Source organism: Elephas maximus, chromosome 15, assembly GCF_024166365.1.
Source record: "Elephas maximus indicus isolate mEleMax1 chromosome 15, mEleMax1 primary haplotype, whole genome shotgun sequence".
Lineage (NCBI taxonomy): Eukaryota > Metazoa > Chordata > Mammalia > Proboscidea > Elephantidae > Elephas > Elephas maximus.
In genome coordinates this window covers 57,876,184-57,901,971 of record NC_064833.1, presented here as the reverse complement: position 1 = coordinate 57,901,971, position 25,788 = coordinate 57,876,184, and positions in this window count along the sequence as shown.

The following is a 25,788-nucleotide window of genomic DNA, read 5'->3' as shown; positions in this document are numbered from 1 at the left end:
TTCACTTTTTTTTTAATTAATTTTTATTAAGCTTCAAGTGAACATTTACCATTCCAATCAGTCTGTCACATGTAGGTTTACATACATCTTACTCCCTTCTCCCACTTGCTCTCCCCCTATTGAGTCAGCCCTTACAGTCTCTCGTTTCGTGCCAGTTTTGCCATCTTCCCTCTCTCTCTATCTTCCCATCCCCCCTCCAGTCAAGAGTTGCCAACACACTCTCCAGTGTCCACCTGATTTAGTTAGCTCACTCTTCATTGGCATCTCTCTCCCCCTCACTGGCCAGTCCTTTTCATGCCTGATGATTTGTCTTCAGGGATGGTTCCTCTCCTGTGTCATCAGATGTTCTGGGAAGCATTGTCTCTGGTATTCCTCTAGTCTTAATCATACCATTAGGTATGTTCTTTTCATGAGAATTTGGGGTCTGTATCCCATTGGTCTCCTGCTCCCTCAGGAGTTGTCTGTTGTGTTCCCTGACAGGGCAGTCATCGATTGTGGCCGGGCACCAACTAGTTCTTCTGGTCTCAGGATAATGTGGGTCTCTGGTTCACGTGGCCCTTTCTGTCTCTTGGGTTCTTAGTTGTCATGTGACCTTGGTGTTCTTCCTTTGCCTTTGCTCCAGGTGGGTTGAGACCAATTGATGTATCTTAGATGGCCGCTTGTTGGCATTTAGGACCCCAGATGCCACATTTCAAAGTGGGATGCACAATGTTTTCATAATAGAATTATTTTGCCCTTTGACTTAGAAGTCCCCTCAAACCAAGTTCCCCAGACCCCAGCCCCTGCTCCGCTGACCTTTGAAACTTTCATTTTATCTCGGAAACCTCTTTGCTTTTAGTCCACTCCAATTAGGCTGACCCTCCTTGTATTGAGTGTTGTCTTTCCCTTCACCCAAATCAGTTCTTATCTACTGATTGATCAATAAAAACCTCTCTCCCTCCCTCCCTCCCTCCCCACTTTGTAACCACAAAAGTATATGTTCTCTTCCGTTTTTTCTATTTCTCAAGATCTTATAATAGTGGTCTTATACAATATTTGTCCTTTTGCAACTGACTCATTTCGCTCAGCATAATGCCTTCCAGATTCCTCCATGTTATGAAATGTTTCAGAGATTCGTCACTGTTCTTTATCGATGCGTAGTATTCCATTGTGTGAATATACCACAATTTATTTACCCATTCATCCATTGACGGACATCTTGGTTGCTTCCAGCTTTTTGCTATTGTAAACAGAGCTGCAATAAACATGGGTGTGCATATATCTGTTTGTGTGAAGGCTCTCATATCTCTAGGGTATATTCCAAGGAGTGGGATTTCTGGGTTGTATGGTAGTTCTACTTCTAACTGTTTAAGATAACGCCAGATAGATTTCCAAAGTGGTTGTACCATTTTACAATCCCACCAGCAGTGTATAAGAGTTCCAATCTCTCCGCAGCCTCTCCAACATTTATTATTTTGTGTTTTTTGGATTAATGCCAGTCTAGTTGGTGTGAGATGGAATCTCATGGTAGTTTTAATTTGCATTTCTCTAATGGCTAATGATCGGGAGCATTTTCTCATGTATCTGTTGGCTGCCTGAATATCTTCTTTAGTGAAATGTGTGTTCATATCCTTTGCCCACTTCTTGATTGGGTTGTTTGTCTTTTTGTGGTTGAGTTTTGACAGAATCATGTAGATTTTAGAGATCAGGCGCTGGTCTGAGATGTCATAGCTGAATATTCTTTCCCAGTCTGTAGGTGGTCTTTTTACTCTTTTGGTGAAGTCTTTAGATGAGCATAGATGTTTGATTTTTAGGAGCTCCCAATTATCTGGTTTCTCTTCATCATTTTTGGTAATGTTTTGTATTCTGTTTATGCCCTGTATTAGGGCTTCTAGGGTTGATCCTATTTTTTTCTTCCATGGTCTTTATCGTTTTAGCCTTTATGTTTAGGTCTTTGATCCACTTGGAGTTAGTTTTTGTGCATGGTGTGAGGTATGGGTCCTGTTTCATTCTTTTGCAAATGGATATCCAGTTATGCCAGCACCATTTGTTAAAAAGACTACCTTTTCCCCAATTAACTGACACTGGTACTTTGTCAAATATCAGCTGCTCATACGTGGATGGATTTATATCTGGGTTCTCAATTCTGTTCCATTTGTCTATGTGCCTGTTGTTGTACCAGTACCAGGCTGTTTTGACTACTGTAGCTGTATAATAGGTTCTGAAATCAGGTAGAGTGAGGCCTCCCACTTTCTTCTTCTTTTTCAGTAATGTTTTGCTTATCCGGGGCTTCTTTCTCTTCCATATGAAATTAGTGATTTGTTTCTCTATCCCCTTAAAGTATGACTTTGGTATTTGGATTGGAAGTGCGTTATATGTCTAGATGGCTTTTGGTAGAATAGACATTTTTACTATGTTAAGTCTTCCTATCCATGAGCAGGGTATGTTCTTCCACTTAAGTATGTCCTTTTGAATTTCTTGTAGCAGAGTTTTATAGTTTTCTTTATATAGGTCTTTTACATCCTTGGTAAGATTTATTCCTAAGTATTTTATCTTCTTGGGGGCTACTGTGAATGGTATTGATTTGGTTATTTCTTCTTCGGTATTCTTTCTGTTGATGTAGAGGAATCCAAGTGATTTTTGTATGTTTATTTTATATCCTGAGACACTTCCAAACTCTTCTATTAGTTTCAGTAGTTTTCTGGAGGATTCCTTAGGGTTTTCCATGTATGCGATCATGTCATCTGCAAATAGTGATAGCTTTACTTCCTCCTTGCCAATCTGGATACACTTTATTTCTTTGTCTAGCCTAATTGCCCTGGCTAGGACTTCAAGTACGATGTTGAATAAGAGCAGTGATAAAGGGCATCCTTGTCTGGTTCCCGTTCTCAAGGGAAATGCTTTCAGGTTCTCTCCATTTAGAGTGATATTGGCTGTTGGCTTTGCATAGATGCCCTTTATTATGTTGAGGAATTTTCCTTCAATTCCTATTTTGGTAAGAGTTTTTATCATAAATGGGTGTTCAACTTTGTCAAATGCCTTTTCTGCATCTATTGATAAGATCATGTGGTTTTTATCTTTTGTTTGTTTATGTGATGGATTACATTAATGGTTTTTCTGATATTAAACCAGCCTTGCATACCTGGTATAAATCCCACTTGATCAGGGTGAATTATTTTTTTGAAGTGTTGTTGGATTCTATTGGCTAGAATTTTGTTGAGGATTTTTGCATCTATGTTCATGAGGGATATAGGTCTAAAATTTTCTTTTTTTGTAATGTCTTTACCTGGTTTTGGTATCAGGGAGATGATAGCTTCATAGAATGAGTTGGGTAGTATTCCGTCTTTTTCTATGCTTTGAAATACCTTCAGTAGTAGTGGTGTTAAGTCTTCTCTGAAGGTTTGGTAGAACTCTGCAGTGTAGCCGTCTGGGCCAGGACTTTTTTTTGTTGGAAGTTTTTTGATTACCGTTTCAATCTCTTTTTTTGTTATGGGTCTATTTAGTTGTTCTACTTCTGAATGTGTTAGTTTAGGTAGGTAGTATTTTTTGGAGAATTTATCCATTTCTTCTAGGTTTTCAAATTTGTTAGAGTACAATTTTATGTAGTAATCTGAAATGATTCTTTTAATTTCATTTGGTTCTGTTGCGATGTGGTCCTTCTCGTTTCTTATTCGGGTTATTTGTTTCCTTTCCTGTTTTTCTTTAGTCAGTCTAGCCAATGGTTTATCAATTTTGTTAATTTTTTCAAAGAACCAGCTTTTGGCTTTGTTAATTCTTTCAATTGTTTTTCTGTTCTCTAATTCATTTAGTTCAGCTCTAATTTTTATTATTTGTTTTCTTCTGGTGCCTGATGGGTTCTTTTGTTGCTCACTTTCTATTTGTTCAAGTTGTAGGGACAGTTCTCTGATTTTGGCTCTTTCTTCTTTTTGTATGTGTGCATTTATTGATATAAATTGGCCTCTGAGCACTGCTTTTGCTGTGTCCCAGAGGTTTTGATAGGAAGTATTTTCATTCTCGTTGCTTTCTAAGAATTTCCTTATTCCCTCCTTGATGTCTTCTATAACCCAGTCTTTTTTCAGGAGGGTATTGTTCATTTTCCAAGTATTTGATTTCTTTTCCCTAGTTTTTCTGTTATTGATTTCTAGCTTCATTGCCTTGTGGTCTGAGAAGATGCTTTGTAATATTTCGATGTTTTGGATTCTGGAAAGATTTGTTTTATGACTTAATATGTGGTCTATTCTAGAGAATGTTCCATGTGCACTAGAAAAAAAAGTATATTTTGCAGCAGTTGGGTGGAGAGTTCTGTATAAGTCAATGAGGTCAAGTTGGTTGATTGTTGTAAGTAGGTCTTCTGTGTCTCTATTGAGCTTCTTACTGGATGTGCTGTCCTTCTCCAAAAGTGGTGTGTTGAAATCTCCTACTATAAATGTGGAGGTGTCTATCTCACTTTTCAATTCTGTTAAAATTTGATTTATGTATCTTGCAGCCCTGTCATTGGGTGCATAAATGTTTAATATGGTTATGTCTTCCTGATCAATTGTCCCTTTTATCATTATAAAGTGTCCTTCTTTATCTTTTTTGGCGGATTTAAGTCTAAAGTCTATTTTGTCAGAAATTAATATTGCTACTCCTCTTCTTTTTTGCTTATTGTTTGCTTGATATATTTTTTTCCATCCTTTGAGTTTTAGTTTGTTTGTGTCTCTAAGTCTAAGGTGTGTGTCTTGTAGGCAGCATATAGATGGATCGTGCTTCTTTATCCAGTCCGTGACTCTCTGTCTCTTTATTGGTGCATTTAGTCCATTTACATTCAGGTAATTATAGATAAATAAGTTTTTAGTGCTGTCATTTTGATGCCTTTTCATGTGTGTTGTTGGCCATTTCATTTTTCCACATGCGTTTTTGTGCTGAGACGTTTTTCTTAGTAGCTTGTGAGATCCTCATTTTCATAATGTTTAACTTTGTGTTTGTTGAGTCGTTACGTTTTTCTTGGCTTTTTTCTTGAGTTATGGAATTGATATTCCTTTTTGTGGTTACCTTGGTATTTACCCCTATTTTTCTAAGTAAAAACCTAACTTGTATCCTTCTATATCGCCTTGTGTCCCTCTCCATCTGGCAGTTCAATGCCTCCTATATTTAGTCCCTCTTTTTGATTATTGTGATCGTTTATCTATTGATTTCCATGATTTCCTGTTATGTGTATTATTTTGTTTATTTATTTATTTTTTGGAATTAGTCTTAATTTGTTTCTGTGCTTTCCCTATTTGAGTTGCGTTGATATCAGGACGTTCTGTTTTGTGACCTTGTATTGTGCTGGTACCTGACATTATTGGTCATCAGGCCAAACAATCTCCTTTAGCACTTCTTGCAGTCTTGGTTTAGTTTTTGCAAATTCTCTAAACTTGTGTTTATCTGTAAATATCTTAATTTCTCCTTCATATTTCAGAGAGAGTTTTGCTGGATATATGATCCTTGGTTGGCAGTTTTTCTCGTTCAGTGCTCTGTATACGTCGTCCCATTCCCTTCTTGCCTGCATAGTTTCTGCTGAGTAGTCTGAACTTATTCTTATTGATTCTCCCTTGAAGGAAACCTTCCTTTTCTCCCTGGCTGCTTTTAAAATTTTCTGTTTGTCTTTGGTTTTGGCAATTTTGATGATAATATGTCTTGGTGTTTTTCTTTTTGGATCAATCTTAAATGGGGTTCGATGAGCATCTTGGATAGATATCCTTTCGTCTTTCATGATGTCAGGGAAGTTTTCTGTCAGGAGTTCTTCAACTATTTTCTCTGTGTTTTCTGTCCCCCCTCCCTGTTCTGGGACTCCAATCACTCGCAAGTTATCCTTCTTGATAGAGTCCCACATGATTCTTAGAGTTTCTTCTTTTTTTTTAATTCTTTTCTCTGATTTTTTTTCAGCTATGTTGATGTTGATTCCCTGGTCCTCCAGTAGTCCCAGTCTACATTCTAATTGCTCGAGTCTGCTCCTCTGACTTTCTATTGTGTTGTCAAATTCTGTAATTTTATTGTTAATTTTTTGGATTTCTACATACTGTCTCTCTATGGATTCTTGCAACTTATTAATTTTTCCACTATGTTCTTGAATAATCTTTTTGAGTTCTTCAACAGTTTTATCAGTGTGTTCCTTGGCTTCTTCTGCATTTATCCTAATTTCATTTGTGATATCTTTAAGCATTCTGTAAATTAGTTTTTTATATTCTGTATCTGATAATTCCAGGATTGTATCTTCATTTGGGAAAGATTTTGATTCTTTTGTTTGGGGGGTTGGAGAAGCTGTCATGGTCTGTTTCTTTATGTGGTTTGATATGGACTGCTGTCTCTGAGCCATCACTGGGAAACTAGATTTTCCAGGTAATCAGCTAAAAAAAAAATGCCGTCAGATCCCTATCTGAATTCTCCCTCTGATTCCGGGTATTCGGATGTTAATGGAGCCACCTGGGGAGGACGGGGGAGAGATCAGAGAACTGGGAGTGTAGCACCACAGAATATAGAGCTGAACACCGTGTTCACACTCCGCCCCCGTCCACCAAAATCCGGGCAGGACAGCTTCCCAGCTAGGACGCTGCTTTCCCTGCTTGGAGACCAGTCACTTCCTCCCAGGGACTTCTCCCTCCGGTGCGCAGTACCGCTCGGGCGCACTGGGTGCGCGTCTCCCACACGAACGGGTGGGCCCGCCCCCAGGGTCTATTCAGGAGAATATAATTGGAGCCCGCACTCGCGCCCCACCCGTGTGGCGCCCAGATCCCATCGGGACGGCTCGCTGGCTGGGACGCTGCTTTCCCCGCTCGGAAACCAGTCACTTCCGGGGATTTCTCCCTCCGGCGCACCGCGCCGCGGACTGGGTGGGCGTCCTCCCGCACGAACGTGTGGGCTCCGTCCCGGGGTCACTTTAGGGAAATATAGGTGACCTCCCCCCCGCTCGCGCCCCACCCGCTTCCCGCCAAACTCCCGGCGGGACGGGTCCCCAGCTAGGACGCTGTTCTCCCTGCTCCAATATCAGTCACTACCTCCCGGGTGCTTGTCCCTCCGGCTGCGCCGCTAAGCCGCCCATGCCAACCAGCTAGACTTCCTCCCGGGATGGGTTCGGGGGGGAAGGGCCGGGCCCCCCGTCTGACCCCCTGGGCTCTGCCCCAGATCGGGCTCCGAAGGTCACCTGCCTGGTACGCTGGCTCCTAGTTCTGAAAACGGTCGCTGTCTGCCCGTATTTGTTCGTTTTCTGTCTCTAAGTCTGTGCTTGTTGTTCAGAGTTCATAGATTGTTATGTATGTGATTGATTCCCTTGTTTTTCTGAGTCTTTGTTGCAAGAGGGATCCGCGGCAGCATCCACCTAGTCTGCCATCTTGGCCCCGCCTCCTTTATTTCACCTTTAATCTTTATTTTAAATATTACACGTCTTGTAAGAGCAGAACATAAATTAATACTTTTATTTAGCCAATTAAATATCTCAACAACTTTAAAATAACTGATGTTTTTAAAACTTCTTTCTGTTACTACAATGTAATCAAGCAAATATTGTTATTTATAATAAAAATAACTCACATGTTTGGAAATGTCTTAAAGTATACTTCTAAACTTTTTAAATTTATAATTAAAAAACATAGAAGTGAACGGTAATGAAATTCTACACATCAAAATATGCAAGATGCAGAAAAAGCTATAATTAGAAGGAATTTTATAAATTTAAATGTTTATATTAATAAATAAGAAAGGCTAACACTTCTGTGCCAAGAAACCTGGAAGACAACTACCTGTCCAACAGACTGGAAGTGATCCATATTTGTGCCCATTCCAAAGAAAGGTGATCCAGCAGAATGCGGAAATTATCTAACATTATCAATATCACGTTTAAGTAAAATTTTGCTGAAGATAATTCAAAAAGAGTTGCAGCAGTATATCAACGGGGAACTGCCAGACATTCAAGCCAGATTCAGATCAAAGTGTGACAGATATAACCCTCATTCATCACATAATAGATTTAACTATGGATGACTTTTGTCACAATAAAAATTTTATTAAGATTCATGATAGAAGAAGGCACAAGTTTTAAGGCGCTTCCAAAATAAACATTTAAATGGCTTATCTAAAAATGGCAACATTATTCTTATAAATATGGTGTGTTTTATAATGATAAGTCTGAAGAGAAAACAATTACTTGGATCTTAAAATTCTGATATAATTATTTAAAATCATTTATATTATTATTAGCTATATATCATATAATTATCTCAACCAGAAAGGAAAAAAAATTCTTATCAGGAACATTGTCAAACTTAGCACTTAAGAATCACAGAAGTAAAGGACATGTTGCTATATTATATTACTCAAAAAATATGACTACAAAATATTTTTAGTCAAATATCATACAGGCATGTATAAAACTAACTATCGTATTGTAAAATTCAAACTAACTCATCAGAAATTCACAGCCCCACTCTGTTAGCAGACATCAGTTTTCATTTAGGCATTTCCAAACCAAAAACCAAACCCAGTGCCGTCCAGTCAATTCCAACTCATAGCAACCCTATAGGACAGAGTAGAACTGCCATAGAGTTTCCAGGGAGCCCCTGGCAGATTTGAACTGCCAACCCTTTGGTTAGCAGCTGTAACACTTAACCACTACACCACCAGGGTTTCCATTTAGCCAATTAGAGTTCATCATTTTCATGTATGTTCAACAGGAACCTGATTACTGTTCAATATGTATAGTCAACGTGCTAATGCCCTAAGTCACAAATAGGGGATGTGATTTGCTCATTCGTTTTTTTTTCATATGCAAAGATTGGGTCCAAGTCTAGTGATAGAAAAATCTATTTAAATATATAAACAAAAAAAAAAAATTTTTTTTTTTTTTGATGTCCATTCAAGTTGAATAATGGGACTGCGGAATTCATTGTACTTTTTACCTTTTTATAATATAAAGTTAAAAATAAATTTCACGCAAGTGTGGCAAAAAAAAGACTGAGTCTCATCATCTTTGTGTTTTTGGAAATCATTGTTTTGACCGCTCATTATGCTGTTAAAAAAAAAAATTAATGCTATTATGCAGAATATGCATGGTTACAGTGAAGGCCAAGGCGGTAGCTGAGTCTCTAAAACGCACAAACATGCACATGCGTGCATGTGTGCACACGACATGATATTTAATACTTTGTCACAAATTTAAAATACTGACTAGCATAATATAGCTGCATAAACCATCAGTGTCACTAGGAAGAAGACAAATATATGTGAAATCCAATTTACCACTATGTGAGAGTCAGATTTCTGTATTCTTACATCACATACTTGCACAAAGTTTGCTGTCTGAAGAGAAGATCATGAGCATTTTCATGATTCTGGATTACTATTTAGTGTATTCATGGAAACTTCTTGGCATGAGTGAGAAAGAGTATCTCATTGAGAAATATTTAAATAGCATGGGAAGTGGAAGCTTAAAATTACATTACCTACATATGTCGTTATATTAAAAATAAACTTTACTAAAGCTGTATTAAATTTAACTGTTATTTTCATCATTTCACACCTTCTCTAAATTGGCAATAAACCCATACCCACTGCCATTGAGTCAGTTCCAACCCATAACGTCCATATAGGACAGAGAAGAACTGCCCCATAAGGTTTCCAAGGCTATAATCTTTACCAAAGCAGACTGCCACATCTTTCTCCAGCGGAGAGGCTGATGGCTTTGAATCACCGACCTTTAGGTTAGCAGCTGAGCGTTTTAACCACTGTGCCACCCAAAACCAAAAAACCAAACCCATGGCCATCAAGTCAATTCCAACTCATAGTAACCCTATAGGACAGAGTAGAACTGCCCCATAGGGTTTTCAAGGAGCAGCTGGTGGATTTGAACTGCTGACTTTTTGGTTAGCAGCCAGAGCCTTAACCACTGTGCTACCAGGGCTCCTTAAATTGGCAGTAGAAGTGTAATTAAGCCCTCATAAAAAATAACAAATTTTCATGTGTATTTGTCTCTTCTTTATTTTTTTTTTATATAAATGAGAAACATTCACAAAATTGAAATTTTCCCCCCTGATTTCTGTATATGTCATTTGTATTATTTAACAAAGACACCAGATAAACGTTTAAAGCCAGCTTTGATTTTCCTATCTTTTCCGTAGGTAGACCTCCTAATCAGGAACAAACTTTCCTAGAATGTAACTTCCTTAGACTTCCAAGGCAGGACCCCATAATTTACCCATACAGGACTAAAAAAAAATGAAAATCCAATTCATTTGCCTGAAAGAAAAACAAAATTAGATGAAACCTAAAAACAACAGACTTGACTTCTTGCAGGAAAAATCCTGACTTGAAACCCTTTAGCAATCTTGCTCCATCTGCTTGGCCTGTACAGTGACAATACACTGTCAAATCTCACCATATATCTTAACATACGACACCCCAACTAGATAAATGTTATTAAATACGTGATTTTAATTTTAGGTAAAGATATATCAACATATGAATAATATGCTTATTATTCATTATAATCTGTATAAACAATGCACAAAGTCATTGTTTATTGAGACCAGAAAAAATATATGTTCTTATGGAGAGCCTAAAATAGTGTGCTGTGGCTACCAGCATGTAACTATGGCTATCAGAAAACCGAGAGGCATTTAGGAAGACCTTCCAACGTTCATGAAGTACCTGCTCTGTGCTAGGATGCATCACAATAAATCTTAGAAATGATTTATTAATTCATTCTGCAAATAAGATAACTGAGATTCTGGCCAAATACATTTTCAAGTGTAAAGTTTCAATCTTAGTGGTTTTTAGCGTAACAGGAGTACAGAACTTAGTGTCATTGTTAGCACCTTAACATGGCCCCATTGTATATTCAAAAGAAAATGGAGTACTATCACTTAATTTGGAATAAACAGAATCATCCTGTACTTCATTTTGTAGAGCAGACAGTTGATCATTCTACATCTTAAATACCCACCAAAACCAAATCCCTTGCCGTAGAGCCGATTCTGACTCACAGTGACCCTATAGGACAGAGTAGAACTGTCCCATAGGGTTTCCAAGGCTGTAATCTTTCTCCTGCAGACTGGCTGGTAGATTCAAGCTGAGTGTTTAACTACTGAGTCACCAGGGCTCCACATGTTAAATAAGACATTAGTTAATTTCTCATTTTACATTGTAGATGATTTTGCAACTGGATTTTTGTGTTCTTTTTTTAAAGACAGAAAATTTCCATTGTAGCATACCACAGACTTCAGAATATATTTCTTTGATAAAATTTTGATTGTTACTGTAAATATAAACCTCACTTTGTGTATTGAGCTAATGAAATAAGGGGGAAAAAGTTTTTTAAAAAAGGTACTTTGAATAGCAAGGCCTTTAATGTTTCATTACAGTTTAGAAACCCCTATTGTTGATTCAGTGGTAATTTTCTTTTAAGCTTACACAACATTGTACAAGACTAAGTGTGTTTGGGTTGTTTTCCCTTATTAAATATTGGTGTTTTAGCTCTGCTACAATTAAATATTTTCCATTCACCACTAAAATGGAGGTACTTATTCATGGGTTATTCATAGAAGTTTCCAAAAATGATAAACCAGTATACAAAGGTTAAAATAAACTACCTTGACGTTGAATTCTACTTTCCTGCAGGACTGTCCGCTCTAGAGTTCTGCTCTCATAGCTCTCTGAGCAGACTTTTAATACTGACCTCATTCCACTCAAAGCATTTATTTATTATTACCAGTCTCTTATTCTAGAAAAAAAGTTCTTTCAGAGTGAAAACTGTTTTACATAACTTCATGTCATTAGCGTGTAATCAAATACCTTCCGGCCACATTGTGGGCACTTGAAAAACATCTGTTATATGAATGAATGAGTGGATTGTTTTAGTACTGTGAATTAGCATACTACATAAACTATGACCTACAGAAGTACAGTTATTAATTCTAGGTGTAAGGACACATTGAAGCAAAATTATTAGATCAGTGAAATGGATTAACTTTGACTCTGGCTTCACTCCTGTACCAAAACCCGTTGCCGTCCAGTTGATTCCAATGCATAGCAACACTATAGGACAGAACAGAACTGCCCCATAGAGTTTACAAGGGGCACCTGGTATATTCGAACTGCCAACATTTTGGCTAGCAGCCGTAGCTCTTAACCATTAGGCAGCCAGGATTTCCTTGGCTTCACTAGTACTTACTTTTTGCAGCTCCGTTTTATTGTGGCCCTGAGCTGCCTTCATTCTACCTGTAAATGTAAAAACTAGGCAAGACAATGTTGAGGAATTTTCCTCCTTCATCACTTATTAAAAAATAGTGTTCTGAGATTCATTCTCCTAGGTGCTTACTGTAAAGAAGAGTCCTTTCCTTTCCATCTTATCTTATGATATAATTTTTTGCCCCATAATAATCCCAAACTCACAGACATGATGGACCATTCTTTCACTTCACTTTTAAACTACACAGTAGGCTTTTAAAGATTTAAAAATATCATCAAGTGTGGTGGGGAAGCTTTGTCACTGAATTAACAAATATTTGAATATTAGATAATATTTCAACTACATTAGCAAAAATCAAATTGATACCTATTACCTGTTAACCTTAAAGGTTTTGTTAGTGATTTACTATAATTAGAGTAATATTAAACTATAAGCCTTAGAATCTAATTTTGTCATGTTTTCTGTTTCTTTCATGTACAAAGAAAACAAGATAGAATTTTGTTAAGAAGTGGCATCCCAGGGTGAAGATGTGGCTCAAATCAATGAACTCAGCAATACTTTTAAGTCTTGAAATTCAGTTTCCTGTACCATAGTTTTCAATCAGTTCTGTGCATTAAAAATCACTTTCTTTCTTAAAAATTTCTGCAGTTTTTCAAACTTTGGTAAAAGAAGTCTTCATTTTGGGAATTGAGTCATTACTGATCATTCTTGGAAAAGGAGTTTAGCCACAAATAAAAGTTCAAGACAGTTTCCATTATGGAAACTTGCTGAAGATTGAGAAGGTACTTTTAAATTCATTCTAAAATAATTTATTAACTCTTTAAAAATTCTACAAAATTTAGATATCTCTATATTATGCATATATTTTCATTGCCTTACTCTATTTTTTTACAAAAAGCTTCAAATTTTGAGATTATTTTATGTACAAGGCACTGTACTATTTTACATATTTGGTAGGGTGAGTAGTGTGTGTGTGTGTGTGTGTGTGTTTAACACCAACAGTTCAAGTTTCTGAGAAAGGACACAGAGGAAGATGATTTAACAATTCATGGCAGAGAAAGAGGAGATTCTTTTAGCATATACATCACAGGAGGTGTGATAAGAGATATTATTAGTAGAATTTTAAGGAAACTTCTCCTTCCTTAATCAACATGCTAAAGAAAAAAAAAAAACATGGACAAATGAAGGAGTGGTAGGGACAAAAAAACAAGGAGAATAAGTAACAAGGAGTCACGAGAGGTTAGAGAAAAGAAAATATCTAAAGGACCTGTCATGAAGGATTTCTACCAATTGAGAATCCAGAGATGTGGGTGATAGATTAAGAAGAACAGAGAATCTTAAACCAAAACTATCCCCAAAACCAAAAAACCTAACCCGTTGTCATCGAGTCAATTCCAACTCATAGGAACCTGTAGGACAGAGTAAAACTGCCCCATAGCATATCCAAGGAGTGGCTGGTGGATTCAAACTGCTGGCCTTTTGGTTACAGCCAAGCTCTTAATCAGCTCTTAATCACCACTCCACCAAGGCTCCAAACTATCCCCTGAAATCATTTTTGAACCAAAAAATAGCTCATCCTAATTAGTAAAGTAGGTCTGCTTTGAGCATTGTGCTCTTTTAAAAGAATTATCTATGCGAGATCAAATTGACAATGGCATTGGATAGGAAGTTAAGGGGGCAGCAACTTTAAAATAATGGTGGTGGGATAATTTGGAAAAGGATAGCAAGAACGACAGCACAACTTGAAGAAGGTAACCATTGTCACTGAATGTGCGTGTACAAATTGTTGAAATGACTTTCACGAAAAAAAAAGAAAAGAAAAATTTAAGTTAAAAAAAAAAAGGAGTAAAGACTTGCCTATCAATCTTTCCTTTCATGTTATCTTTGGTAAACACTGCATAAGCTTCTCTACTCACTTCCTTTTGTAATTTTTTTCTTTCTTACCTTTTGTTTTTATTCTTTCATACACTGCCTTCTCAGAAAATGGTTTTATAAAGACTATAGTGACTCCCTAAGATATAACTATTGGTCTCTACTTGCCCAGAGCAAAAAAGAAAGAAGAAAACAAAAGACTCAAAGGAGAAACTAGTCTACAGGACTAATAGTGTACATGAATCACACCCTTATCTACTCTGAGACCAGAAGAACTAGATGGTGCCTGGCTACTACTACCTACCATTCTGACCATGGACACAATAGATGGTCCTGGACAGAATGGGAGAAAAATGTAGAACAAAACTCAAATTCTTAAAAAGGCTAGACTTACTGGACCAGTTGAGACTAGAGGAAGCCCTGAGACTATTATCCTGAGATACTCTTTAAACTTTGAACTAAAACCACTCCTGGAGGTAATCTTTCTGCTGAATAATAGACTGGCTCATGAAATAAACAATATCACCTGTGAGTACTGTGCTCCTTAAAAAAAAAAAAAAAATCCATGTGAGACCAAATGGTCAACAGTTACCCTAAAGCAAAGATGAGAAGGTAACCGGGCCGGGGGGAGGGGGTGTGAGAAGGGAAACTAGATTAAAGGAAACTGAGTGACCAGAATAGAAATGATAATGTTGACACATTGTGAAAAATTTAATTAATGTCACTGGATAATATGTATGGTGTGTAGGAATTGTTAAAAGTGAAAGTTTAATTTGCTGTGTAAACTTTCACCAAAAACACAATATTATTAAAAAAAAATAATAGCCTTGGAAAAAGCATAAAGTGTGTTAAACACACATGCACGCACACACACACACACACACACACGGCTCCATTAAGAAAAAAAAATAGAGAATCACCTAAATTTAATGGCTAATTCCAACACTGACTCTCATGTAGACTTAGTACAATTTAGAAGGAATACTTTATATCTAACATGATGTAAAATTCTGTACATTCTTTTTACGCCACAGGTGTACATGATAAGCAATGCTGTTAAATAATGGACAATACAGCCCCTTCCTCCTGAGATTATGGGCATGGAGGTGCCACAAAAAATATATATATATATCATTCACAATGCCTGACAAGGCTGAGAACTACATTTTCTTCTTTATTGTACTGATGAGAAAATTGAGCACAAGCAGATTTTTAAGAAAGCAAGTAAAACCAAAGGAGGAATTCAAACTTAAATCTCTCTGGTTCAAAGATAATGCTTTTAAAGCTATTTTATAGTGTTATTTTTTTATTTAATTATATATGTATGTATGTCTGACTCCTTCACTATGCTAAGCTTTCTGGGATCATAAATTGTGACTATATTAGTTAAATTGATGTTCAATCACACTAGTTTAAAAAAAAAAAGAAACTTTAAAAAAATACTAGTCCAGCTATGATATTGGGGAAAAAATAAAAAATATCCTAATACCCTCTTCTGTTTGGAAGACAAATTGGCAAAGAGAAAATAATTTTCTAAAGGACAATTTGGTGATAGATATAAACATATAAGTATGCAGAGGTTTTGACTAGAAAATTCACATTCAGAAACTTATCAGAGGGAATACTTAGATCTAAAAACAAAATAAAACCAGTTGCCTTTGAGTGAATTCCAACTCATTGCAAAGTAGAACTGTGCCCCATAGGGTTTTCAAGCCCGTGACCTTTAGAGAGCAGGTCGCCAGGACTTTCTTCCAAGGTGCCTCTGGGCAGGTCCAAACAGGCAACTTTTCAGTTAGTAGTTGAGCACTTAACTGTTTGCACCATCCAGAGTTCTGCTAATTAGATATGTACTAAAATTATATATATGTGAGGAGAATAGTGAGTATTACATTGTTCATAATTACTAAAAATGAAAAAGTTAAATGTCCATTTACACAGAAATAAATAAGCTATTGTGCACACATACTATGGAATATTATGTAGTTCGACTTGGAAAGCAGAGCATGTGACATTTTTAAAGAGAACAGTGGTAGGTTACAAAATACATCAGTATACTTGTATTTTACTAAGATGTACATCCGTAAGAACAGACATTAAAGTATTAACAGGAATGACAGGATTATAAATTTCTAAGCCATATCTTCACTTCTTTACACTTTTTTTTTTTTTTTGAGTAAAAATCTTTATATCCTTTTTTATTACCAGGAACAAGGTAAACCTTTTAATTTTTTTTAAGTAGAATTTAATGGTTTAAGAAATGTTGAACATCACAAAATGTTACCTTGTCAAACTGACCACAAAATGGTAACATCAGATTGTTCTGCCACCTAGACAAATTCAGCTTCTAGAGCAAAGTCTCTGACTGAAAAGCCAGAGGTTTGTTCAATTCCCTTAGCCAAGGACATTTTGACTAAAAGCGATAAACATGTTTTTCCCCTTAGATTATTAATCACATAGACTACACATTTTTTCAAAGAACATTATTGGATAATTTCACTGATATTCTAACTTCTAAAGTGAACATTTTAGATGTGTCCCAGAGTAATTGAGACCAACCCAACTATAACTTGATAACTTGGTTTTGTTATTGTTTAATTTATCAAAGTCTTTCATTTTCCTGAAAAAGGATTCACCTGAATTGATTGCATGTGTGCATGACTGTCATTTAAACGGAAGAGCTCAGCTTAAATATTATTTCCTTAAAGCAAATTTCCCTGACCGATTTTCCAAAGTAGTTCTAAACCAGTGAACCAGTTGCCACGGAGTCAGTTCCAACTCACGGCAGCCTCGTGTGTGTCAGAGCAGAACTGGGCTCCATAGGGTTTCCATGGACTGATTTTTTGAAAGTAAAACCCCAGGTCTTTCTTCCAACGCACCTCTGACTTAGCAGCTGAATGTGTTAACTATTCGCTCCACCCAAGGAGCCCCAAAGTAGTTCAAACCAATAGTATTCTCTATCATTCCTCTTTACAAATCTATATAATTTTTAGTTTTAATGTTTACCTCTCTCTATTCCTGTCCACTAGAATATAAAATCTATGAGGGCAAGATGTATTACCACCTAGTTCACCTTTGTATTCTCAACACCCAGCTCAGTGTCTGGCACACTGTATTTGTATAAGGAAAGCTGATATTCAAACTCATGTATATTAAGACAGCATTCAATGAGAAAATGCCATTATAATACATTGGAGGAGGTTATATCTGTAACACACTGGTGCACAGCAAAAGCTCAGGTAATATCACATTTACTCTGTTATTTTAAAAAAGCTTTACCCCAAAATTATCTGCAACAATTACTTGAATAAAAGCATGCCTCCATGCATTATATTTACTCAACTCTTCTTGTAAGTGGTTAGTATTTGTCTAGCTTGAGGCTAACTGTTAGACGTAATCACTAGCATTCCATTTCCAGGAAAACTGGACAGTTATGACCTACCCTCTAAAGACTGTCTAGGCTATCTTTCCAGTTCCCTTGATTTAAGAGCAAGTTTTATTATACATGCAAGATATAAAAACATGAGAAAAATATACCTAACTTCATCTGAATTCTCAATTATAAAGATCTATAAATACTATTTTGCTGTTAAACTCAAGGAAAATCAATTTTTACTAGACACTTTGAGATTTCATATCATCGTCTTCCTTCATTTCCAATATAACTGACATTACATTAGCATGGAAATACTGAATATACCATGGACAGACAGAAGAACAAATAAATTTATCTTGGAGGAAGTACACCCAGAATGCTCCTTAGAAGCAAGGGTGGCAAGACTTCATTTTACTTACTTTGGACATGTTACCTATCAGGAAGGATCAAGCCCTGGAGAAAGCCATCGTGCTTGGTAAAGTAGAGGGTCAGTGAAAAAGAGGAAGATCCTCAACGAAAAGGAATGACACAGTGGATGCAACAAAGGGCTCAAGTACAGCAATGATTGTGAGGATGGAGCAGGACCAGGCAATGTTTCCTTGTGGTATACATGAGGTCGCTATGAGTTCGAGCTTACTCAATGGCACATAACAAAATATGTATTATGTAATAATTACACACCAATCTAAACTTATACAAACTGTTTTGTTCTAACTCTTTTTATTGGAATGAAATAATATAAAAAGTAATGGCATAGTTACAGAAAACTTATAAAGATTTCACAGTAAAGATTAGCACTTTCTAAAATCCATTTATTAAAACCATGATATATCTTTATAGTTTAAGAAAAAATAATTTTGATATCAGTTTATAGTGGTAATAAAAACACCTTAGGGAAGTAGTATAGACTAACATTGAATTTTAAAATGAAGATGGGCTGCAAAGCGCCGAATCTTTAATCAAAATATGCTTCTCTCAAAGGTTTACTCTTATTAACAATAAAATACCAATGGGAAAATAAAATATTATCTCATGCCAGAAAAGTGAATTGTTGTGCTCACCAGTCAGTGGAAATGAAAATCAGACAATATTACTTACACAGGCACAGGGAAAATTACTCAGGTGAATTCCAAGAGTACCTGGGAATATACACGCATTGGGATGCTTAAAAGAAATGTGTGAGGCAAACATTAAATGTTAGGACCTGGCATGTACTCACTCATATGGTAAATGAGCCAGACCATTATGAACAAGTCCTTTCATCTGTGAATTAGTGCTCCTAAATGAAATTACTCCATAAGATAAAGCCTTTTCTCTACTCCTCTGATATATGAACTTTAAAAGACCCTCATTAGCCCATTTTTTACACAACCCTTCAAACAATGTTCACCACTGATTTTTTTTCAGTGCTTAAGTACGGTAGTTTTTTTTCCACACTAAAATATAACACCAATAGAAGATTATAAAAATGTTTCTAATGATCCAGCTTGGTAATTCTTCAATATTTTACATTTATCATTAATTCTCCATATAAGGGCTACTGGTATGCTTTTTATTAACAGATTTATTGCGGTATAAGTCACATATGATACAATTCACCCATTTCAAATATACAATTGAATGGTTTTTAGTGTGTTCACAGATATGTGCAACTATCACCACAGCCAATTTTAGAATATTTTCATCACCTCAGAAACAAATTCCATCCCCTTTTAACTATCACCCCCCACCTCTCACCCCACCCCACAAGCCATAAGCAATACTACTCTATTTTCTGTCTCTATGGATTTCCCCCTTTGGGAATTTCATATGATGAAATAATGAAGTATGTGATCTTTTGTGACTGGCTTCTTAGGCTTGTCATAATGTTTTCAAGCTTCATCTATGTTGTAGCTTGTATCAATATTTCATTCCTTTTAATGGCTAAGTTATATTCTGGTAAACCTACACAAGATCTTAATTCAATACGGGTAGTCCTTGACTTACATACAGGTTCCATTTTATTCTGAAGTCTCTGTCCTACCTCGGTTATGACTTTAGTCGAATACCTTTTTTTTTTTCATCATTATTGCCTTTTACTAGTCGTATCTTTATAAATCCAATCTTTGAACATCTGAGAATAACATCAGCCAATTATGCACTGCAACACTGTATGTAGTACATATTACTAATGATAAAAACAAACCAAAAAAACCCAGTTCCTAATGATAAGATTGAAAAAAAAAAGCCATAAGTGCAGTTCCTTGTAACTTCAATACGTCATATATCAAGACCACCTCTGTACATAAAAGTCAAAATACAAAACTTTGGGTTGCAATGTAGTTTTAAATTTTCTTCAGAAATAAACACACCCAGGGTTTGTAATGATCTATCTATCTCTGCTCCCTCCCCCCAAAATTTCAATAGTTCTCAAGATGTTAATATTTATAAGAAGTGTCTAATGCTGGTAATAAAATGCAGGCTAACTTTATTTTATATAGGATCACCATGAGTCAGAATTGACATGATGGCAACTTTTTTTAAAACTTTATTTTTATTTTTTTAAGCTATTAATCTGTATCACTCTTATTATTCTATAATCACACCACCATGAATCTAGTTGTTCAGACTAAAAATCTAGGAGTCATTCTTAATCATTTCTTTTTCTTTACTGACACATGTCATTCACCATTAATTCTGATTAGTTTTATTGACAAAATATACCCCAAGTCTGGCCACTCCCCACTATCTACACTTTTACTTTTTTCACACCATCCCACAACATCATTTTTCACTTGCCCAGCTGAAACACCCTCCTAAATGGTCTCTCCACTTCCAAACTTAGCACATTATAATCTCATCTCTACACTAGGCAGTGTGATCTTAAAAATACAAAAGATCATTTCATTCCTGTGATTAAAAGATCTCAATGACTCTTTTGGAAATTATAATAAAATTCAAATCCCTTATAATGACCCTACAGGACTCAGCATACCCTGGTGCCTATTTTCCTCTCCAACTTCATTTCTTATTATGCTCTCCTTTTCAATCAAAATACCCTGGCCATGTTCCAGGAACACCGTTCTCTTTGTGCCTTTTATTCCCTTTGCAACAGATGCTGTACTCTGGTCCCTTGCATAGCTGGCTTCTTATTATGTATATATCGTATCAAAGGTCCTCTTTAAAAAAAAAAATTTTTCCTGACGACCCATTTTAATTTTGACCCAGTAGGGTCTATGGGACTTGTGGATGATCTGTCAGGTGTGACCGGAGGAAGTTAAGACTCAGGTCCAGAAAATAAATAGCACTCACAGGTCCCAGAGCGGAAATACAGCTGACTTCGACTCAAAGCCACAGAGCGGGTGGCACCTGAGGACAAGGCAACCACAAACTGGAACTGCAGGAGAGGGTTTATACGTGACAAGCGGGGAGAGGTCTCCAGTTAGCAGTGCCCTGGAGTCTTATTGGTCAATATCAAGGTTTCTAATACTTTAGCGTGGGGGGCGGGGGGGTTTAATCCCAGAACTCACATGGGGTGTGGTTGGGAGGGTCAAGGAGTAATTACCAAAACCGGTTGCGGTTGAGTTGATTGGGCCTCACAATGAACCTATAGGACAGGGTAGAACTGCCCCATAGTGTTTCCAAGAAGCAGCTGGTGGATTTGAACTGCTGACCTTTTGGTTAGCAGCCAAGCTTTTAACCACTGAGCCACCAGAGCTCCTAGGAGGAACTACAGCCATTGAAAGATAGGATTACAAGATAGTAATAGGTTTCTTTCGAAAGAATCACATGGGGCATGGCCAGGAGGGCCAGTTAGAGACTACAACTACTGAGAGTGTATGAGGAGATAGGAATGGCCATGTCAGAAACTGGGTGAAAGGGCAACTAGGGGCAATTAATGGATGCTGAAGCAGCAAATTATGTAGGCCACAAATTGGCTTTATAACCTGACCTTTTTTTTCTAACATAGTAGCTTATTGTAGTCTGAAGTGATGATATTTTTGTTTCCATGTTTACAAATTCTTTCAGCTCACTGAATGATAGTGTCCATGTAGGCAGAAGTCTTGCATTACCTACCACTGTATTTCTAGCACCTAAAACATAGCCAAGTGCATTGTCAGCATTCAGTAGCTCTCTGTTGAAAAATGAATTTGATAATGAATGTACCTAATGAGAATTTTTCTATGATTAGTGAGGATTCTGGCTCCTGGCTAACAAGCTATGTGTGATTTTTCAGTCCTGTTCATAGGCAATTGCAAAGACTTTCCCTGGCAGGCTTCAGGGGTAAAACTGTCCTCCCCAACCAGACCTGGTACATAGCCAATGCAGTGCAGTCTCTGAAGAGAGTCAGCCAAGGTCTCAGGCCACCCCAACTGTTAACAATTGCCGATCTGACACAAACGGTCCTTGTCTTTTCCTGAGTAAGAATACACGTGACAGACAAACTTTTCCTTCAGCAAGTTTTATTTTGCTTGAATCAAGCAAAAGAAGTTAGTAGGAATCTAAGCCTCTCCAAAAGCCTGACTCGAAAAGGAAAGCAGGGCTATGGCTTATATGGGTTCAGTGGAGACAATAATGAATGTTCAGCAGGCTTCTTTCAAGGAGCAGGTACGTCTCAGAATGGCAGTGCATGTTAATTAGGTTGCCTGTGCATCTGGAATCCAAGATGGAACCTGCTAATATTCAAGATGGAGTCCTCTCGGCAGCCCTTGGCATCACTTAGTATGGGATATAGTGCAAGTGCACTGATCTTTGACACTACATCACCATCTTTGGAGGGCTAAGGAAGGTTAAACAGCTGTCACACTTTGTTCTTCTGTGCATGAGGGAGCCTGTAAAGGGGGAAGGGACTAGAAAAACACTAAGAAAGTAATTCATGGGTTGTTTCAGCCTTATCTCATGTTGGCAGGGTGTGGTTCCTGTTTACCCAACTTCTAGATGGTAATCCTTTAACAGCTGTTTTGTTCTGCCAGCACAGTTAACCCTACCTGTCTCACAACCAGACATGCTTTAGCATACCTGCATTCCTAGGCCAAGGGCATCCATATAGAGTCCTCTCCTTACCAGGAGGAAGAGGGGGACCTTGAAGACACATTTCTCACTCTGACACAGTACTCAGTGCTTTTCTACCACTAGCCCTGCCCCATTCCTATTCCCCCACCACCTCTACCCCCAGGCCCATAAAATGGCAGGAGCCTTTTGTTTGGGGCTGGCTCAGCAGTGACATGATGTCCACATCTGCACTGATTCACCTCACCCTCCCTCAGGGACTGTTTCTGGGAAAATATGGAATAAGGGCATTCTCTGGGTTTACCTCGTGCTTATGATTAAAGGCTCAACTGTCACTTTCATTTCAGCTCCTTGTCTCAGCTATTTGGGACACTTGGCAGCTCAGCTCAGCTCAGCTCTGAGTTCAGCTCAGCTCCCTGACAATTAGTAAATGGATAATTTTAAACTGTTATACTTGCTAAAATTTATTCATATGGAGAGGCAGTTTCTGTGTCGCTCTAGGCATATGTAGACTCAACCCACCTCAGCATTCAGGAGTAAGACTAAATATAACAATTGTGATTGTAATTGGTGTGTATAGACTTGCCCTTCACTTTAGATTTAGCATACTTACTGTTTTTGTTTTATAATTTATTGCGCTTTATTTACCTATTTGATGTCTTCGCCACCAGTCAAAACAACCACCAAGTCCCCAGCTCGCATGTGACTTTTTGTTTTAATAAACAGATTCTTTTGTTTTTTAGCAGCAATCAGAAGGAAACAATTGATAAAAATAGGTCATATTTTAAAAGCTGAAAAAAGAAAGTATTAATATTTCATTAAAGCACAGTCATTTCCTGAATGGAAGATTAAGGAAGCGGTAACTTGCAATCTGTGCTGATGCACATTTCTGGGTAACAATAGGGAAACTTATTAAAGGGAATGTAAAGTGTAGGTTGATTTCCATGATTTATTTCCATAATAACAAAATAATAAAAGCTCACACTGATACTCTCAGAAAAACTCAATACCATCATTTGCATCTCCAGTGTCTACTCCTATGGATGACCATTATCTGACCTTGAGCTACTGAGTTTGTCATTTTAATTTCCTTCTCAGCAAAGTCCTCTGACCGTTAGGCAATATAAATGCCAATGAGTTTCATCAGTCAGCCTCAGTAAAATGGAAGGAGGAGAAATAGAATAATAGGGAAGAACGGGAAGGAAAGTAGAGAACAAAAGAGGAAGAAATAGAAATTAAAAAAGAAGAAGAAGAAGTTGATGAAAGCAGGGATTTAGCATTGCCTACTGATAATTTTTTTTTTTAATGGGTTAGTGATAATTAAAACCAGATAATTAAACATTTAACCACATTGTCCTTGGTTTCAAAAGCATTATTTGAAGAAACTTGGATTCAGAGAGATTTCATAAATGTAATTCAGCATTGTTTATTCAACAAAAATACCAAACAGCTAAAATGTTCATTGTTCTAGATTCTGGGTACACCTTAGTGATCAGACAAACAAAGTCTCTGATCTGATGCAGTTTATGCTCAAGTGAGAGAAGACCAATAATAATAAAAAAAAAATCTGATAAAGCTCCAAAAAAAATGTATAAAATGGAGTGATGCAGTTAATGTTGGATGAACAGTTATTAAATTAAGAAGTCATGAAAATAATCTGAGGAGGTGACATTTGAGCAGATACATGAATTACAAGAAATTGTCAGCCAAGGAAAGATCTCATAAGAAGAATTAAGGAAACAACGATATATCTTTTACCTCCATGATGTACTCCATAAATTGCCTTTAAAACTAACTATATAATTGTGCTCTAGTAATGAGCGGTTAAGAGCTCAGCTGCTAACCAAAAGGGTAGGCAGTTCAATTTTACCAGCTGCTCCTTGGAAACCCTATGGGGCAGTTCTACTCTGTCCTATAGGGTCACTATGAGTCAGAATCAACTTGATGGCAACAGGCTAAATATAAAAACGGAGCAAAACATGTTGGAAGTGAAACCATCGTAAGTGGAAGCATTTGATTGTAATTTAGGTCCCCATATTAAATGTTTTGTTGAACATTGATTTAGTTATCATTTCAGCCGATTTTTAATCATTCAAACTATTAAGTACCTTGGAGATTCTATAGTAAAAATACTTCAAACTTACTAGGCCAGTCAAACTTCGCTTCATCGTACAGTTGTGCAGGTATTTTCAGATGCACAAGGCCTTGGATAAATTATGCTACCTCTCTGAATCTCAGTTTCCTTTGGATAAAAATATGGATAATAATTCATATTTCACAAGATAGTTGTTTGGTTTAAATAAAACAATACAAGCAAAAGTATAGCTCAGAGAATTTAAACCAAAAAACCTGTTGCTGTCGAGTCTATTCCAACTCATAGCAACCTTATCTGATAGAGTAGAACTGCCCCATAGGGTTTTCAAGGAGCACCTGGTGGATTCAAACTGCTGTAGCTTTTAACCTCTACTCCACTATAACATAAGTGCAAAAACATACCTTGCTCAAGGATAGGAAGACTTAACATTGTAAAAATGTCTATTCTACCAAAAGCCATCTATAGATACAGTGCAATACTGATTCAAAATCCAATGACATTTTTTAATGAAATGGAGGAAAAACTCACCAACTTCATATGGAAGGGAAAGAGGCCCCAGATAAGTAAATCATTACTGAAAAAGAAGAAGAAAGTGGGAGGCCTCACTCTACCTGATTTTAGAACCTGTTGTACTGCCACAGTAGTCAAAACAGCCTGGTACTGGTACAAAAACAGATACATAGACCAATGGAACAGAATTGAGAATCCAGACATAAATCCATCCACATACAAGCAGCTGATATTTGACAAAGGCCCAAAATCAGTAAAATGGGGAAAAGACAGTTTCTTTAACAAATGGTGCTGGCATAACTGGATACCCATCTGCAAAAAAATGAAACAAGACTCATACCTAACACCATGCACAAAAACAAACTCAAAATGAATCAAAGACCTAAATATAAAATCTAAGACGATAAAGACCATGGAAGAAAAAATAGAGACAATTCTAGGAGCCCTAATACGTGGCATAAACAGTATACAAAACATTACTAACAATGCACAAATACCAGAAGAGAAACTAGATAACTGGGAGCTCCTAAAAATCAAACACCTATGCTCATCCAAAGACTTCACCAAAAGAGTAAAAGATTGCCTACAGACTGGGAAAAAGTTTTTAGCTATGACATTTCCATTCAGCACCTGATCTCTAAAATCTACATGATACTGCAAAAACTCAACTACAAAAAGACAAATATCCCAATTTAAAAATGGGCAAAGAATATGAACAGGCAGTTCACTAAAGTAGACATTCAGGTAGCTAGCAGATACATGAGGAAA